Genomic DNA, 18391 nt, shown 5'->3' with positions numbered 1-18391 from the left:
TTTATTTTGAGAAGAAAACTTTTATTTCCAGAAGGCTCAAAGCTGCTGGAAGTGGTTTGAGAACTGTGAGCTTTGCCAGTAAAAACAGTTTTTGGTTTTTCACACTTGAACCCACTCAGACACACGCATACACATACTGCAGACGACACTTGCGTGGATAATTGTGTGTTGCAAGACTTGGCATAAAGCCCAGGCTGCCAGTTTGCTAAAACTGTAACAATATTATACAAAATTATTTTGCGAGACATAGCAGACATTTAAACTGATTAGCAGGAATGCTCCTAACAGTATAATCTAAATATTTTAATTGCTGTTCCCAGAACTGCGATGATGAAAAAAAATGTATGCCAAGTCAAAATATTTGACTTTGTGATCCAATCAGAGGTGAGCTGAAGGCTTGCATGAGTCTTAGGTAATAGTGAGTTATGAATTCAGTGCCTGGTGGTGACCACTAAACATTAGTTGTAACTACAGGCTGCATGTAACAAATACTTTTGTTTGCAGACTTTTTATCTTTGCAACTCCCACCGTTGTGAAAACATTCAGTATATGACTCGAAGCTGTTATTCTGAACAGTGGAGTGCAGCAGTTAAAGCATTTTTATGTTCTCACACTTACACACAGCCACACGTATTTAAAAACATACATTTGCAGAATCCTGGGGTGTCAGGCTTTACACAATGCTGCCTTGTGTTGTTTTAAAATTTTAACTGCGTGTTTTTACCTCAGCTGGAACACCGAGACTGTTGATATACAAAAGACTTTGTCACAAATGCCCTACTCGTGAATGTTGGCCAGTTGAATTACTATGGTTATTATGGTTCATACAGTTCAATTCAATTCAGATCACTTCAGTAGCAAATTATAACAAAAGTTACCTTCATGTTCTAAGGTTAAGACATTAATATAATACAGAGAAAAACACAACAATCAAATGCTATGAGCAACCACTTGGTGACAATGGGGAGAAAAAACTCAATTTTAACAGGAAGCTCCGGGCTCAGGGAGGAGCAGCCATCTGCCGCGACAAGTTGCAGGTGAGAGGAAGAAGACAGAACCAAAAACACACTGTGGAAGAGAGCCAGAGATTAATATGCTCAGCTGATCATGGAAAGCCCCCCCTTAGGGAGCCCAAGTATGTACTATAAGGTTTTTAATATAAGATGGGGTCATCAAAGGAGCTTGCAAAGAAAAGCGTCTGGACTTCTTTAAGTTGCTTGAAGAAAATCAGGATGAAAGTCTCAGCCACGCTCTCCAGTGCCAAAGTCCCTCCATCCAACCTCACAATACAGGAAAAGAAGGCCGTCGCTTCCCTGAGCAAAGACCACAACATCACTGTTTTACCAGCTGATAAGGGAAGATGCACCGTGGTCCTAAACACTACAGATTACCATACAAAGATCACTACTCTCCTCAGTGAAAACAATACCTACGAAGCCCTAAAGCGAGACCCCACAAGCAGCTACAAAAAGAAAGTTATAGCTTGCCTTCAAGACTTTGAAAAGGACAAAATTATTGACCGCCTTACATATCACTGCCTTTACCCAGGGGATGCCATACCCTGCATCTATGGACTTCCTAAAATCCACAAGGAAGCTGTCCCACTCAGACCCATAGTCAGTAGCATAAACTCAGCCACTTATAACATTGCTAAATGTAACCAGTATGTAACAAAATATATAAACAATGGGCAAATCAGAAGATTTCAGGAACGACAGGAGCCCAGAGGATGGGTAACCACAATGAAAACACAACTGCAAATGATGAAGCAATAGTTCAACTGTATTTGAAATTTGTGCACTGTATTGCCTTTACAATAACAACCAAAATTGTGTGTGCGCGCACAGATACCCAAAATAAAAAAGAAAAGAATGTTAGACCCGGGTCTTTTAAAGTGTCAATAGGATCCAGATCAGGCCTGTTTGGTGATCTGGTGAGTTATTGGTGTGAGTTCAGTCCACGATCGATGTATGGTTTGCACTGTTTTGTCCTACCACAGTTCAGGCAACCAGACTTCAAGATTCAATTCCAAATGGGCTGTGGCTCGCCATCCATTGCAATGGAAAATTATTCCTCTTCTGCGGATTTCCACAAAGTCTGTAATCCAATGTTCTCCGAGGAGTCTCGGCTCCTTTCTCCAACTCAAAAAACCTGACCTAAGAGTGAGGTCAGAATTACTTCAAATGAACACGGTTCACACTTAACTAACACTTCTGTTTAAAGTATAAATCATGAACAAAATGTGTTTCAATTTCTAATGTTGTACAACTAATCAAATTCTAAACGTTTTCATTACATGGCAATGTAGCTATCACCAATCATTAAAGCAATTCACACTGCTCATTAAAAGCAGCAAACTCAATATACTCTGCTCACGGTCAAGTAACAACAGTGATGAATAAAAGTAACACAATAAAACATTTCAATACAACAGATAGACATACTGTTTTTTCCTTAACCTAACAACAGCTAATAAGTTCTCAACTAACGCTTAACAACGGGAGTGAGCGTTTAGCACACTCGCTAGCTACTTGCATAGTACCGTCACCATTAGCGTTTGTTTTTTGAAGCGAACAACATTAACATTTCAGGATGCCGATCAGCGGCTATAACAGTTTCGTTACTCACCAGTGCAAAGCACTTCGTATTCATAAAACTAGCTTCGGCTATCCAAATCTGGCGGCTAATCAAGCAGACACCAACAGCTTCGCTGTTTCAACAGCTACCACGTTTTCCCCCACAGGTACTGCTATGGCGCGTGTGGTCTAAGCAGCCTTAGCAGCGCAACCAAACATGAAAAACAAGGCGGGACAAACAATCCCATTGGTTGGACTGCATTTGTATCCAGGTCAAAAAATAACCTTTGAGAAACAAAATAAATAAATAAATAACACAAATAATGCAATTCCATACAAAATAATTTGGATTTTTTCTTTAGAGTCTCTCTCCAATCATGAGTGCTTTTAACTGAACAAAATAAAACACCTTTAATAATAATTACAATAAACAGTCTCTAATTCCATCTGTTTGCCACTGGGCTACACTCTCCCCTCCTAAATTCATGCAAGTCCCTTTGCATGGGAGATGGCTGTGACCTCACCACTTGAGAGAGTGGCTCCTGGTAAGTTCCAACCTCCTTACTCTCTTGCAAAGCATCAGTAAAAGCTAAGCTCAAGCCTTGGAATAAGGATTGCACAATAGATATCAGTGGATTACCCAACTGGGTGTACTGCAGTCTTTCTGGCGGACCTCTATTCCTCACTGAACGTCGAAGAGTGTCCGTTTTATCACCTTCCACGCTCTGTTGTGAATCTTCTTTGTTAAAGGCCTCAGGCTCACTGTCAGAGTCTTCTCTGCTTAGAAGAACATCTCCCTGAAAGGTGGATGTGTCTGCTAAGTCACTTCCACTTCCAGGTACATCAGCAGCTGAGTGTTTTTCACTCACGGCATCCAAGGCAGTATCCTCCAAAATGATTTCTGCATTTCCATGAGACAAGTCTTCTCTGACTACCGTATCATTAACAGCTAAGCAGTCTTCAGTTAAATTTATCTGTGCTGCCTCACCATCATCGGTGTCAGGGGATGATTTTGGAATCTCGTACAATGTGGTGAATCGAATGGTTTCTCTGGGACGCCTCTCACGAAACCAAACGGTATCCTCCTCTGTCTCAGAAGGTTCAGTCTCATCATACTGTTTAGCTGATTGCCGTGTTACAGGCTTGCGTGTGGAGTTTGTCATAACAGGCTTCTTCTTAGTGGGTGTGACAAAACCACAAGGGAGTAGGAGATCTCGATGGACAGTTCGCCAAGGAGCGTCTCTGTTCTCAGGTTTTATTGTGTAAACTGGGAGATCTCCCGCCTGCTTTACCACCACATAAACATCTGACTCCCACTTATCAGCAAGCTTATGTTTCCCTCTTAGGCGTACAGCACGCACTAAAACTCTGTCTCCTTCTTCCAATTTAGAAGCGGTTACACGCAAGTCAAATCTGGTCTTATTCTTGTCAGCAATTTTTGCTGCGTTTTGTGCCGCGATCCTGTAACTCTCTTCCAGACGTGACTTCAAACTTTGCACATATTGCGAATGTGACTTGTAGCCGTCGTCTCTGAGGGGAAGACCAAAAGCCAGGTCAATGGGCAATCTGGGTTTACGGCCATACATTAATTCATAAGGTGAGTACCCTGTAACGTCGTTCTTTGTACAATTGTACGCATGAACCAATGGTTTCACAAAGCTATGCCACTGTGATTTGTCCTTGTTTTCCAATGTGCCAAGCATGCTCAACAGCGTCCTATTAAAACGCTCTACAGGGTTTCCCCTAGGATGGTAGGGCGTAGTACGAATCTTGTGAACACCCAGGATGTTGCATAGTTCTTTGATGATGTGTGACTCAAAGTCAGGCCCTTGGTCACTATGCAAACGTTCAGGAATGCCGTAATGGACAATGAAATTATCCCACAGGCACTTGGCAACTGTTTGAGCTTTCTGATTGGGAGTTGGGACGGCAATGGCATACTTAGTAAAGTGGTCTGTAAGTACGAGGACGTCCTTAATATTGCTCCTATCAGGCTCAATGGACAAAAAGTCCATACAAACAAGCTCAAGAGGTCTGGTGGACTTTATGGTGACCAAAGGAGCAGCTTTTTCAGGAAGGGATTTTCTCAGAACACAGCGATCACAGGTTTTAACCTTTTTCTCAACATCTGCAGCCATCCTTGGCCAGTAAAACCTTGTTCTCACCAGGTCGAGAGTGCGTTCAATCCCTAAGTGGCCCATATCATCATGGAGGCTATGGAGGACTGTGTCTCGAAACTGCTCTGGAAGAACAAGTTGCCAGGTTACACAACCTCCATCTTGTCGTGTTCGGTACAGTATTTGATTGTGTAGCTCAAGGCGACTGAATTCCCTGATTAGTAAGGGAATATCGGGCAGTTGCTTTCTAACGGTGGGTGGAACCTTGTCCCCAGTCTCGAGTTGAGCTATAATTTCCCTCAAACACGGGTCAGCTCGTTGTTCTGCCCTTAGCTGCTCTACTGGCATATGGGGAATAACTGGTAACCCACCACACTGATCTTCATTCACAAACTCATCTGGTATAGCAGATACAGACATGGCCAAAGAGTCTACCAGGGTGAAAGCACAATCCATCTCTTTGTTTTCACTTGGGCTACAGCCAATGAGGTGCCTCTCACAGATAGCTGGGACCACGTCTGGGCCAAGAGTGACTCCTTGACCAGACAGATGTGTTTCAGTGAACCGCTGTATACGTTCCTGCTCTTTTTGTGAAACGGTGTCATTGAGCAGTTCTCCATGTGGTCGTCTTGAAAGACCGTCTGCATCAGAATTTAACTTTCCAGCTCTGTACTGAAGCTGGAAGTTAAACGTGGAGAGTGCTGCTAGCCAACGATAGCTCATTGCATCCAACTTGGCTGTAGACAGAACATATGTTAAGGGATTGCTGTCAGTTACAACCATGAATTGGCTACCATAGAGGTAATCAGAAAATTTTTCTGTAACTGCCCACTTTAGAGCTAAAAACTCTAGTTTGTGGGCAGGGTAGCGAGACTCACTCTTGGACAAACCTCGGCTAGCATATGCTATTACTCTCATCTGCCCCTCCTGCTCCTGATACAAAGCAGCACCCAACCCCATAGTGCTGGCATCCGTATGGAGAGTGTAGGGCAACTTGGGGTCAGCAAAACCCAAGATCGGAGCAGTAGTTAGCTTTTCAATGATCGCTCGGAAAGCTTGTTCACACTCTGGAGTCCATCGCTCACCAAAGGGTTTTTTCGGATCATGATACTGAGGAGTGTTAGCTTTGGGCTTGGTACCTTTGCGAAGGGGTGGGCAACCTGAGGTCAGATTGGTGAGGGGCTTCACTAGGTTAGAATAGCTTTTAATGAAGCGTCTGTAATACCCTGCAAAACCAAGAAAAGACCTCAGTTCTTTCAGATCAGTAGGCACTGGCCAAGTTTGCAGAGCCTTCACTTTTTCAGGGTCAGTCTCCACCCCATTACGAGACACAACATGTCCCAAGTACCTCACTGATGTCTGAAAAAATTTACATTTCTCAGGGGATAATTTCAACCCGTACTCTTTCAGACGGTTGAGAACTTTGATCAGTCGGGTCTCATGTTCTTCCAGCGTTTTAGAGAAAACAATGATGTCATCAAGGAAGACAAGAACCTCCTTCAGGTTCATATCCCCCATGCATTTCTCCATGAGACGCTGAAATGTGCTTGGAGCGTTCGTAATGCCCTGCGGCATACGGTTAAACTCCCAAAATCCAATGGGACAAACGAAAGCTGTCTTCGGTTTGTCAGCCTCTTCAACCTCAATCTGGTAGTAACCAGATTTTAAGTCGAGGACAGAAAACCACTGGGAACCAGTCAGCGTGGAGAAAGTCTCCTCCAAGTTTGGGAGTGCATAAGCATCCTTCACTGTTTGCAGATTGAGCTTCCTGTAATCAACACAGAGACGCACATCCCCATTCTTCTTCCTCACCACCACTATGGGAGAAGAGAAGGGTGATGTGGACTCCCTGATCACACCTGCCTGTTGAAGTTCTAGCAAGTGCTTTCGGACAGCTTCCAGATCATTTGGGTGTATGGGGCGTGCCCTGTGCTTAAATGGAGTCTCATCAGATAGCTTGATTTGGTGTTTTACCTGATTAGTTCTCCCAAAGTCAATGTCATTTTGCGCGAAGACCTCCGGCATATTGGCAAGTTTTTGTGTTACTCTCTCTCTCCACTCAGCACTTATGGGTGAGTCCTCGAAGTTGAAGTTGAGGCCTAGCTTCTGCTTGGTGCTAGAATCTGGTGTCACCACACAATGCTCATGTGAGAGAACACGATGAAATGCACTGATTTCCCCAATCACACACTTCTGGGGAATAACAACATCATGATCCAGCTCATTAGTCATTACGACTGGCACTTTATATGGCGCTTTCTGGGGCAAGTCAATGAGGCAAGGTTTAACTAACACCCCACCTGGCAGTGCTGACAAGGAGGGATGTTCTAAGAGGACAGATTTCTCAGTGGTATGACTGTTTACATCAATGAACCCCTCTAACACTACGGTTTGTCCTGCTGGAACTAGCTGGGGGTCTTTTCCGAGCGAGGTGACCAGACCAAGGCGGTTATCCTTGCACTGCCTGTGTCGCAGCCCCAAAATCTTTAGCACTGCTTTGTAACCATATTGTGATGGTTCATACTCTTCAGGACAGGTATCACGATGGAGTTCGTAAAGTAGATCTAGTGTGTTAGTACCTATCAAAACTAGTGGCTGGGGGACTGTACGAACATCTGGAACCACCAATGCTAGTGTGGGGACTTCAACCTCAGCACCTAAAAACTCTTTGGGGAATACAACATTAATCTCAATGTAGCCTAGATAAGGCACAGATTGGCCATTGGCTCCTTCAACCTCCAAAAGCTCAAAGAGAGGCCGGATCTCATGTTGTGACAGGTTCTGATTGTAAAACGACTGGGGAACAGTGGTGACTTGAGAGCCTGTATCCATTAAGCAGCTAACACAATTGCCCTCTATTTGAACCTGTGCTGTAGTTTTCGCCCCTATTAAACCTTTGGGTAATTTGAAATTACCACGCTCAGCATTCAATGTTAACATGGCACCCTTCTTAGTGGTCACTTTAGGCTTCTTATCAGCGGGACGTGTTTGACCCGTTGCAGTCCCCATCTGTCCCACGACAGGGACTGAATTCAGTTTAACGAAGGTGTGTTTCGGTGTTGGCTTTCCCATAACTGCTGACGGATTCTCAGTTCCTTTCTTTTAGCAGCTACCAGGGCAGGATTTGGATCTGACTCACAGGTGGCCACAATATGACCATCCTCCCCACAACGGAAACAGTACCACGGTTTTGGCTTTACAGTTAAAGCGCTGTGTGGAGGGGGCCCTGGTTCAGTCTTTGCATGGTCAGGTTTTTTAGTTTCATCTTTCTGCATGTGTTCTTTCTTAGAAGCAGTGGGTTTTCTTTGTTTCATGAGTGCTGTCAATTGACTCTTCAAGTCAGCAACTTGCTTCTTTAACTTACTTAGGTCACTTGATTCAGATTCAGCTTGTGTTTCGCTTGTTTCCTGAACACTCTGTCTATGGGAGACAACCTTAGGTTTGGTAGTACCAAGGTGCCGTTTCATTCTACTAGTTTTTGTTTCTTGCCTACTTTCTGCAGTACGCAGCAGCAACAAAAGCTCAGCGAGTGATGGGGGTTGTCGATCCTTAAGTTCTAGCTGCAAGACAGCAAGCAAGTCATGATTCCAACAACCCCTGTAAAATTGTTTCAGGAGGTGTTTGTCGACCTCTTGTGGCTGTACACCTCCCCTGCGCACAGTACGGTTCAATGCCACCTGCAGGCGATGCAGGTAAGCTGAGGGTTTTTCTCCAGGATCTTGCAACGTGTTCATGAACCTCACCAACAATTCCTCCCCATCCTCAACTGTGCCAAAGGCAGATTCCAATAATTGCAGGTAGGTAGATGGTGGCGCTTCAGGTCCAAGATGTCGAACTACATCTGAAGCAGGAATGAGGAGGCTCTCGAGAATTTTATGAGTCTTCTCCAAGTCAGAAACAGAAGTGTCCTCCATCATTAAATCAACATGAGAGCGCCAAGTATCATAATCAGCTTCATTATATGGCCGGGGAATCTTCCCAGAAAAAGCTCTCAGTCTCAAGGTGGAATGGGTACGTGACATCTTATCATCACTCTTTACAATGTGTTCAACCACAATTCTCTGTACGTCTGGTGGGTTAAGCTCACCAGGATTTAGAGTCAGGGATCTCTTGGTTCCAGAGCTTAAAGTCGGTGTGCGATATTCATCATCAGCGTGGCCAAGCTTAGGACAGACTGAAATACCAGCTGATTCAATAAAAGTAGCAGGGGTCTGGCTGGGCCTGTCAGTATGATCAACTTCCTCTATTTCAACCTCAGTACTGAGTGCAACACTTTCTTCGGCGACACCCACAGACTTTTCAATTTTTGTCATCACCTCTCTCAGTACCTCTTCAAAATCTTTCCCACTTAGCTTGGCTATTCCTCGCAGTTCACTCAGGTAAGTATCTGTGACACTCCCCCCAACTCTCTGGGAATAAACATCTGTCAAAGCATGTACAGAAAATACTACATCAGGATTGGCAGCTGAGGGGTGGACATAGGGCAACAAGGGTCCTAATGTTTGCACTGCTACTCCTGAGTTATACTCCACTATCTGATCCTTGTTGAATTCAGATACTTGATCATCAATGGTGAGGACCCTACTAATAGAGCCGTACTGCTTTAAGAACTCAAAAATCTCTTCATCCTTTTCTGATCCTGTTACCCCACGCACTATGACAGCATTTGGGACCTTAATACCTAATTTTTCAACAAAATCCATCTTTTGGTGCGACAGACGGTCTTACCAAAAGCTCAATCACACAAAATATGCTTCACTATCGTCACCCATTAATTCAAGGCTCCTGGCTGGCTCGCCACTTTTACACTGTAACCAGTATGTAACAAAATATATAAACAATGGGCAAATCAGAAGATTTCAGGAACGACAGGAGCCCAGAGGATGGGTAACCACAATGAAAACACAACTGCAAATGATGAAGCAATAGTTCAACTGTATTTGAAATTTGTGCACTGTATTGCCTTTACAATAACAACCAAAATTGTGTGTGCGCGCACAGATACCCAAAATAAAAAAGAAAAGAATGTTAGACCCGGGTCTTTTAAAGTGTCAATAGGATCCAGATCAGGCCTGTTTGGTGATCTGGTGAGTTATTGGTGTGAGTTCAGTCCACGATCGATGTATGGTTTGCACTGTTTTGTCCTACCACAGTTCAGGCAACCAGACTTCAAGATTCAATTCCAAATGGGCTGTGGCTCGCCATCCATTGCAATGGAAAATTATTCCTCTTCTGCGGATTTCCACAAAGTCTGTAATCCAATGTTCTCCGAGGAGTCTCGGCTCCTTTCTCCAACTCAAAAAACCTGACCTAAGAGTGAGGTCAGAATTACTTCAAATGAACACGGTTCACACTTAACTAACACTTCTGTTTAAAGTATAAATCATGAACAAAATGTGTTTCAATTTCTAATGTTGTACAACTAATCAAATTCTAAACGTTTTCATTACATGGCAATGTAGCTATCACCAATCATTAAAGCAATTCACACTGCTCATTAAAAGCAGCAAACTCAATATACTCTGCTCACGGTCAAGTAACAACAGTGATGAATAAAAGTAACACAATAAAACATTTCAATACAACAGATAGACATACTGTTTTTTCCTTAACCTAACAACAGCTAATAAGTTCTCAACTAACGCTTAACAACGGGAGTGAGCGTTTAGCACACTCGCTAGCTACTTGCATAGTACCGTCACCATTAGCGTTTGTTTTTTGAAGCGAACAACATTAACATTTCAGGATGCCGATCAGCGGCTATAACAGTTTCGTTACTCACCAGTGCAAAGCACTTCGTATTCATAAAACTAGCTTCGGCTATCCAAATCTGGCGGCTAATCAAGCAGACACCAACAGCTTCGCTGTTTCAACAGCTACCACGTTTTCCCCCACAGGTACTGCTATGGCGCGTGTGGTCTAAGCAGCCTTAGCAGCGCAACCAAACATGAAAAACAAGGCGGGACAAACAATCCCATTGGTTGGACTGCATTTGTATCCAGGTCAAAAAATAACCTTTGAGAAACAAAATAAATAAATAAATAACACAAATAATGCAATTCCATACAAAATAATTTGGATTTTTTCTTTAGAGTCTCTCTCCAATCATGAGTGCTTTTAACTGAACAAAATAAAACACCTTTAATAATAATTACAATAAACAGTCTCTAATTCCATCTGTTTGCCACTGGGCTACATAAACACCTTGCTACCATCCTTGCTCCTCTCGTGGGGAACACCCCACACCACATCAAGAACTCCACCGACTTCACCGACAAGGTCCAGAAACTTACCCTGGATCCAGATGAAACCATGGTGTCCTTTGATGTAGTCTCTCTCTTCACTTGCATACCCACCACGGAGGCCGTGGAGACTGTCAGAAAACGACTACAAGAAGACAGCTCCTTGAAGGACAGGACCAACTTCACACCCGATCAGATCTGCACACTGTTAGACCTCTGCCTCACCACTACATATTTCAAGTACAACGAAGGCTTTTACAGACAAAAACATGGCTGTGCCATGGGCTCCCCCGTGTGACCTATTGTAGCCAACCTTTACATGGAGGAAGTGGAAAGGAAGGCTCTTGGCTCTTTCAAAGGAAGAGTACCCAGCCACTGGTACAGATATGTGGACGACACCTGCGTCAAAATCAAGACACAAGAAGTGGAATCCTTCACTGCGCACATTAACGCTGTGGATAAAAACATCAGGTTCACCAGGGAAGACACAAAGGACAACTGTTTGCCTTTCCTGGACTGCGCTGTACACATTGAAGAGAACGGCAACCTCAACATCGAAGTTTACCGGAAGCCCACACACACGGACCAGTACCTCCTCTTTGACTCCCATCACCCTTTGGAACACAAACTTGGAGTAATTAGGACCCTACACCACCGGGCAGAACATGTTCCCTCTAAGCCTGAAGGAAAAAAGAAGGAACACACACATGTAAAGGAAGCACTCAAAACGTGCGGCTATCCTAAATGGGCGTTCTTAAAGTCAGCAAAGAGGCACAGAAAAGAAGACCAGACACCAGCGAGGGAGGATAAGAAAGACAGACGCAACAACATTGTCATCCCCTATGTAGCCGGTGTATCAGAGAAACTCAGGAGAGTTTTCTCCAAGCATGACATCCCGGTGTATTTCAGACCCAGCAACACGCTCAGACAGAAACTGGTTCACCCGAAAGACAAAACGTCAAAACACAGACTTAACAATGTGGTGTATGCTGTACAGTGCAGCGAGGAATGCTCAGACCTCTACATTGGAGAGACCAAACAGCCACTTCACAAGCGCATGGCACAACATAGAAGAGCCACCTCCACAGGACAAGACTCAGCAGTCCATCTGCATCTTAAGGATAAAGGACACTCTTTCGAGGATGCCAATGTTCACATTTTGGACAGAGAGGACAGATGGTTTGAAAGAGGAGTGAAAGAAGCCATCTATGTCCACTGTGAGCGACCATCTTTGAACAGAGGCGGGGGTTTACGACACCAACTCTCTGCCATCTATAATCCAGTTTTGAGATCCCAGACGCCTTAACGCCCACTCACATCCTGGGCCATCTGACCTCAGGAATTCGCATGATAAGGTGGGGCCAGGTTTCACAATGAACACACCCGAAACTCTGGCTGATTGGGACCCACACCCAGTTTCACACCTTGGCTCAGGCGATTAGATGATCATCAGGGGGTCCTTTTGTCCCTCTGTGGGGGGTTTCTCCCACTAGGTTTATATCTGGGACTCTCCACCATTTGACCTTAGAACTGAAGAAGCTTCTCGGATGAGAGGTGAAACGTCTTCAAGCAACTTAAAGAAGTCCAGACGCTTTTCTTTGCAAGCTCCTTTGACTACGATGACCTGGATGACTGAGAACCTTCACAGACATAAGATGGGGTCTGATTATTTAAGACCTTATACATGAAGAGAAGGGCATGAACCACGTGAAAGTCATTACTGAGGGTGCTGCACATAGCCACATCTTGATTTCCTGCTGCTCTTAAATTGTGCATGAATGCAATATTAAGTTATTTGAACCTCTCTTGAGGCAACAGCTCACTCCACAAACTTTGCCTGCACTTAAAAGTTACATTTTTCTTTTGTTTTAACACAAGAGGAACCAAGATGGACAGACAACATCACTGCAACATATAATGAAAAGACAGGGAAGGAGTGATTCCTCGAGAAGTCCTTAGGGTCTGAGGTGGGATCTGATACCGCCTGACAGGAGAGGTTCATGTGATTGGGAAGGGAGAAGTTTAACCCCCTAGGCTGCATCACACCCTCTTTCAGTCCGCTGCTTTAGATGAAAGGATGTGAGCTGATAGGGTGCAGTGTGTTAGACATATATCGAGAGGGATTTAGCCACAGAAACTGTGAATATTGTCTGAGTTCATGTTTGACAAAGGTTCCTTGTGCAAGTCAACACCCTTAATAGGTTTTAAAAAAACAGGCTTTTTTCCTTCCCACTGTCACCAAGTGCTTAATAATAAGAAAATAAGCAATAAGAAAGTAATATATGATGAATAGTTTATATAATTGATGATAAATATGATGGATGATGCTTATTTAATGAGGATACCTAGAAGAGCTTCATTTTAGCTTTGAAGTTTTATCACCAAGCTAACGGCAGAGTTGAGGTGGATCACAGAAAAATGTTTTGACCACTGTGACTCTATTTTAGAAACAGGTACAGGTAGGCTTAACGCACCGCTACAAGCCTGACTGCTCATTACTGCTTTTGTCACCTGCTGAAAATCAAGCTTTGGCTGCTCAGCTGGAAAGTAATATTGATTTCTCCACTCCTGAGAAGGTGCACACTTTAGCCTCCTCACTCCGTACTAGCTGAAGTCAGCTGATTGTTACAGAAGTGCACAGTAAAAGGTCACCTTATTTTACTGAGTTACAAAAACAATGTAATCTGATTACTTTGCACACATTATGCCCAGCACTGCTCATATGACATGCTGGATATTTTTTTCTTTCTTTGCATGCTGTGATGTCGAGCAGCTCTCGAGTAGAAGTTTGCACACGTGTAGAGAGGAATTAGCATTGTTGGACTGAGGAATCAGTGCAGGAGTGAGATAAGAGATAGGACCCATTAGCCTGGGCAGTTAGCCTATTTAAAGGCAGTTAATTATTTACCTCATTTACACTATAGAGTCAACCGGGCTGGGTTTACTCATTAGACTGCTTTCTGTTATTGAGCCAGACTGAGATAACTTGGGGTTTACTTGATAAATTTCACAGATATGATAGTCTGGAGCACCTTGAAAGTAGTGTGATCCAGTCTCATGTGGCAGCACTGTGGAGGGGGTAATTTTGAGTCCTCCAGTAAATATTACAGTGTTACACAGCGTGTGATCGTTGCAGGGTTAGACCTTTTAGCCCAGAGGCAGTACACACAGACACTACTGCACATGCACACAGCCCAGAACTAAGCATGTACACGCAACAGTAGGTGCATGAATGAACACACACTTGTACTTAAAAAGAGGTGCATAAATTAAAAACCAGACAAGACTCCTCTGTTGTTCTGTTGTTATCTGTTCAAATCATGAGCTTTATAAGCTTCCATTTCTATGCATGCTTGGAAGATGCTGTGCTGGTGGTTCATTACCATACACTTGTGTGTCTGTATGTGTTTTTGTTCGTGTGTTTTCTGTTGAGCCCATTTGTCTATTAGGGTGTTATTTTTGTTTTTTTCTGGGCCAGTTGGTTGCACCAAGGAGGCTGGTGAATCTATCAGACTGAGACAACTGATCTTCTCTTCTCTTCTCTTCTCTTCTCTACCTCTGGCACCATATGCCAACACATCCCCTCTTTCCCACCCATCCTCCCCTCCTCTTTTTCAGTTTTTTTCTCGTTTTTTCTCTGCTGATATTAAGAGAGACAGGGTCAGTAGCATTCACAGAAACAGGAAGGACAGGAGGTAAGAAGAGCTACATGGCAGGTGAGAGAAAAAATTCCCCCTGTGAATTAACTCTGTTTTTCTTGCCACTCTTCATTTTTTCCCCTCAGCTTTCATGTCTCATGAACAATTTGCCATCATTCACCGTTGTTTGCTCTGCTTTTTTCTGTTCGCCTTACCTTCCTCCTCCTCCCCGCTCTATTTTTACAGTCTAGAACATAGGTCACATGTGCAGGAGCCTCGGATGTGTGAGAAAGAAAGTGTGGAAAAGGGAAAGGGGTGTATGTACAGGATGTGCACGAGTGTAATGGAGAGAGGGTAGTATTGTTCTGGTCGGACAATGTTCGCACTCCCCCACACAGCTTTGGCAGCGATATATTTGCTGGGGATGTAAGAGGCAGCGCACAATAATGCATTAAAACAAACACAGTAAAATAAGAGATGACATACTCAACTTATGTGTGTTTTTTTTCCGTACATGCAAAGGGAAGCAAAGCTGGAAGTTTTGCCTCATGCTATGCTAAGAGCGATAGAGTGTGAATTTATAAGTGTTGATTTCTTTGCACAGACCTCCTGCTTGTTCTGCAGAATGTGCTGCTGTACCAAGCTGAATTGCTTTCCTGCACTTATATTCTGCTGGCTTCAAGCCGTCCTCTCTGGCAGAATTATGTGCTTGCATGCACGTTTCCATGTGCTTCTGTGCACAGATCACTTACTTCATGATTGCTTTACTTTGTTAGAGTTTCCTGTTTTTATGCAAATCTGTATGTGTGTTTACTTGTGTGTGTTTGTGCGTGCGCATGCCTTCTGTGTTTCTGTGTAAGTAGAAAGCCATAATTAATGAGCAAGGGGACCCTGTTTTTTTTAAACTCATGTTAACACTCACAGAAACACATCTCAGACCGCTTACGCTGTCACTTCCGTAGTTTATGCATGTTACGCATACATTCTGTATGTGTGCGTGTTTGAGAAAGACTTGCTTTTACCTGTCAAAGAGGACATAACTTCACGGATGTGTAACTGAGTCTCTGCTGTTTGTCATGTTTCCCTCCTTTTTATCTTTGACCATCTAAGCCTTTCAAATCCAGACTGCATAACCTTAGACATTCCTAATCCCATCTGTCTTTCTGACAGATGTCACAGATTTATTCTGTTTTCTGCATGTTTCTCTAGTTTCTACCCTTTTTTGTCAGCATCGTTTCACCGACTGTTGACACATCAATAGTCAGATGACCCAAATGCTAATTAGCTTCACCACTGTTATTACACCCATGAGGGGAAGTAACCATAATGCTAACATATCTCAAACTAGAATGAATAATAGATGGTACAGCACCTCCTTTATCGCTAATGAAAGCATGCAGCTGTTCCTCATTTTTGGAATGCCACTACAGAACATGAGGAAAAGACAAGCTCCTTTCACTATGTCTATGGAGGCATACAGAGCTCATGCAATAAGAGACAGAAGAGATGCAGAGATAGAAGAGATAAAAGGCAGTTGCAGCGAAGGCGTGGCGTAAGCGTTATCTGTCCTTTGACAGACACCGCAGAATCAGGACAGGGGTGGTTGCACGAGGTCGTGTCCACGCTATTACTGATAAAACACTGCACTTACTCTGTCAGCCCCTCACCCATTCTGTATTTGAAAACAGCTAATTATGTTGTAGACTGGTGTCATAAGACTGAGTAAAAATGGAAAATTTGTTTGAGGGCCTTAATAACATTTATTACCAACTATTAAAGGGCAGATGTAATTACTTAAGCAGGACATATTGCCTCAGTGGACAGATGGGCTACAGTATCTGGAAAACATTCATTACATTTAGAAAGGGTTACAAGAGCTGTGTCCATGGCAGTTCTACTGAATGTCCTTTGTCCTTTCTTTAAATGTGCAGGCTTTTGTTATTTTCTCTGTTGAAACTCATTTTAAAATACGTGATGTAATAGGCACATGTGAAATGTAAAAATTAGGCCGGAGGTCAAATCTGGCATGGAAACGTTGATATTTACAATCCCGATATACTAATCTCATGTCCTAAATGCTTCTAACAAAGGCAGTAGATTTTAAGCATAGTTTTAAAGATAACAGATATTTCAGAAAGGTTTGACTTTATTTGACCTTGAAGAAGAATCTCCATATATTATTCCTTATATGCCCATTTGTAGTCAGTACAAACACTGGAAGTAAGAAACATAGTTTTAAACAGGTCTGTATAGCAATATTATCACTTTGACCTTCAGATCTATTTACTGACTTTGAAGGAGAGGTCAGAGGTCAAATGTTACACAATATTCTAAATCTTTATATGGTACTTTCTATATGTTGACACCACATACACACCACACTTATCAGAATCATAGTTTCTAAGTCATAAGGCTTTTTGTCCATTTTTGATCAATAAATCATTAAACTGAGCTTGAAGACCTTGGTGGATGAAAGGCAAATTCTAATGGATTTTTATTTAACATGACCCCACGCTACCCCTCTACAAAGTTTTTTTTTATCAGAATTCATACAAAACACCACATATGAGCGGGCGGAGAGCGGTATGGGGTCTTCACACCTCTGTTCACCCCTGGGCTGGGAGAGTGAGTTGGCTGTCTGGTCGGGGTCTGGGATGCAGGGAGGCCCAGAATCCCAGGAAATATGTCCTGAGTCTGGGGGCGGTGCCTGGCACCCATGGTTCAGTCGGGCCCCTTCCGGAGGTTGGAGGGCCCTCAGTCCGCTCTAGCGTAGCAGGTTGCTGGCGGAGCCTATGGGCACGTCGCCGCAGCCCTCTGTGGCTTCTGCAACGTGGCTGCTGGGTGACCCCACCGTTTTGGGCTCTCCTCAGCTCTTTTCTAGGAGGGTGGTGCTGCTGCCCCTCCAGTGGTCCTCCATGGGCTCTCATGATCTGGGGGGCATCTATATCTGGGGCCTGGATCTGATGGATCCACTTGGGAAAATAAATCTGCTCAGCATTTTTCTTGGCCTTCAGACAATAATTCTGACTGCTCCAGTGCTGAATGGGACAGGCAAAAAAGAATTCATACAAAACTTTTTGAGCTATTGTGTTTACAGACACAATGACATGCAGGTATGCACACTCGCAAAAACATAACACCCTTGGTGGAGGTAAAGACAACATTTATTGTGTTGCATTGTAGAGTAGACGCATTTATTGCTGAATGGTGAACTAAATCTTAAAGCTTTGTCTTGTTGACGTGCAGTGTGTATTTATTTCATTGTTATAAATTGTTTAAACCACTGCACAGTTACCCACTGAAATCTCAGTGTGAAAATGACAACCACGGCTTTTGCTAAGTGAATATCCACGCAGTGCCACTTCCCCACAGTTTCTATTTTTTTCTGAAATAACTTTATTAGAGTGTAAGTTAAGCAATTTGTGTGGTTTTCAGGAAACCTCATGATCAGATATATTAAGACTAAGACTCCTTGGAATTTATTTTTACTTTACTTGCATGTTAGAAAACAGCAAGGCAGAAATATTTGGCAAGTCAGAAAGCTTGGAGTTCTCCTGAATGGTCTTTGTGAATCATCAGTACAATACTTGGGGTCTGCAGTATTCCTTTTTAAACAAAGTTCTTTGTGTGGCGTCCTAAAACTGGCAAGTGCATAAAAAAAAAACATTGCTTTGTGCCTTTTGGTCTTTTTATATAAGGACCAATTTTTATTGTTGGCCTTGAGCTTAGAAAGATGTTTTTTCCCCCTTCATTCTGTGAATAACTGATAAGAGAGACGTTGTAAGGACTTTGCTGATAACCAGCCAACAACTGGAGGT

General features: G+C 43.2%; 1 protein-coding gene and 2 long non-coding RNA genes across 3 annotated transcripts in view; 1 reads left to right on the top strand and 2 right to left on the bottom strand.

The window, feature by feature from the left end:
• Positions 1 to 1761: 1761 nt before the first annotated feature.
• On the bottom strand, positions 1762 to 2756 carry LOC146649235 (uncharacterized). Its single transcript, XR_014908124.1, has 2 exons — positions 2629 to 2756; positions 1762 to 2156 (listed from the first exon to the last, which is right to left on the bottom strand). It is a non-coding gene; the product is annotated as an uncharacterized LOC146649235 (long non-coding RNA).
• Positions 2757 to 9608: 6852 nt separating this feature from the next.
• On the bottom strand, positions 9609 to 10883 carry LOC146649234 (uncharacterized). The gene is made up of 2 exons (XR_014908123.1): positions 10476 to 10883; positions 9609 to 10003 (listed from the first exon to the last, which is right to left on the bottom strand). It is a non-coding gene; the product is annotated as an uncharacterized LOC146649234 (long non-coding RNA).
• A 3741-nt stretch (positions 10884 to 14624) lies between these two features.
• The window catches only part of kank4 (KN motif and ankyrin repeat domains 4), a 33179-nt gene continuing 29412 nt past the window's right edge, over positions 14625 to 18391 (top strand). Inside the window, exon 1 of the mRNA XM_085386748.1 lies at positions 14625 to 14651. The gene's annotated coding sequence lies outside the window, so the exon portion shown is untranslated. The remainder of the gene's footprint in view (positions 14652 to 18391) is intronic.

This window comes from Rhamphochromis longiceps, linkage group LG17 (genome assembly GCF_057381845.1).
Source record: "Rhamphochromis longiceps isolate RC_006_pf linkage group LG17, R_longiceps_female_GT1.1, whole genome shotgun sequence".
NCBI lineage: Eukaryota > Metazoa > Chordata > Actinopteri > Cichliformes > Cichlidae > Rhamphochromis > Rhamphochromis longiceps.
This window is presented reverse-complemented; position numbering and strand designations above follow the sequence as displayed.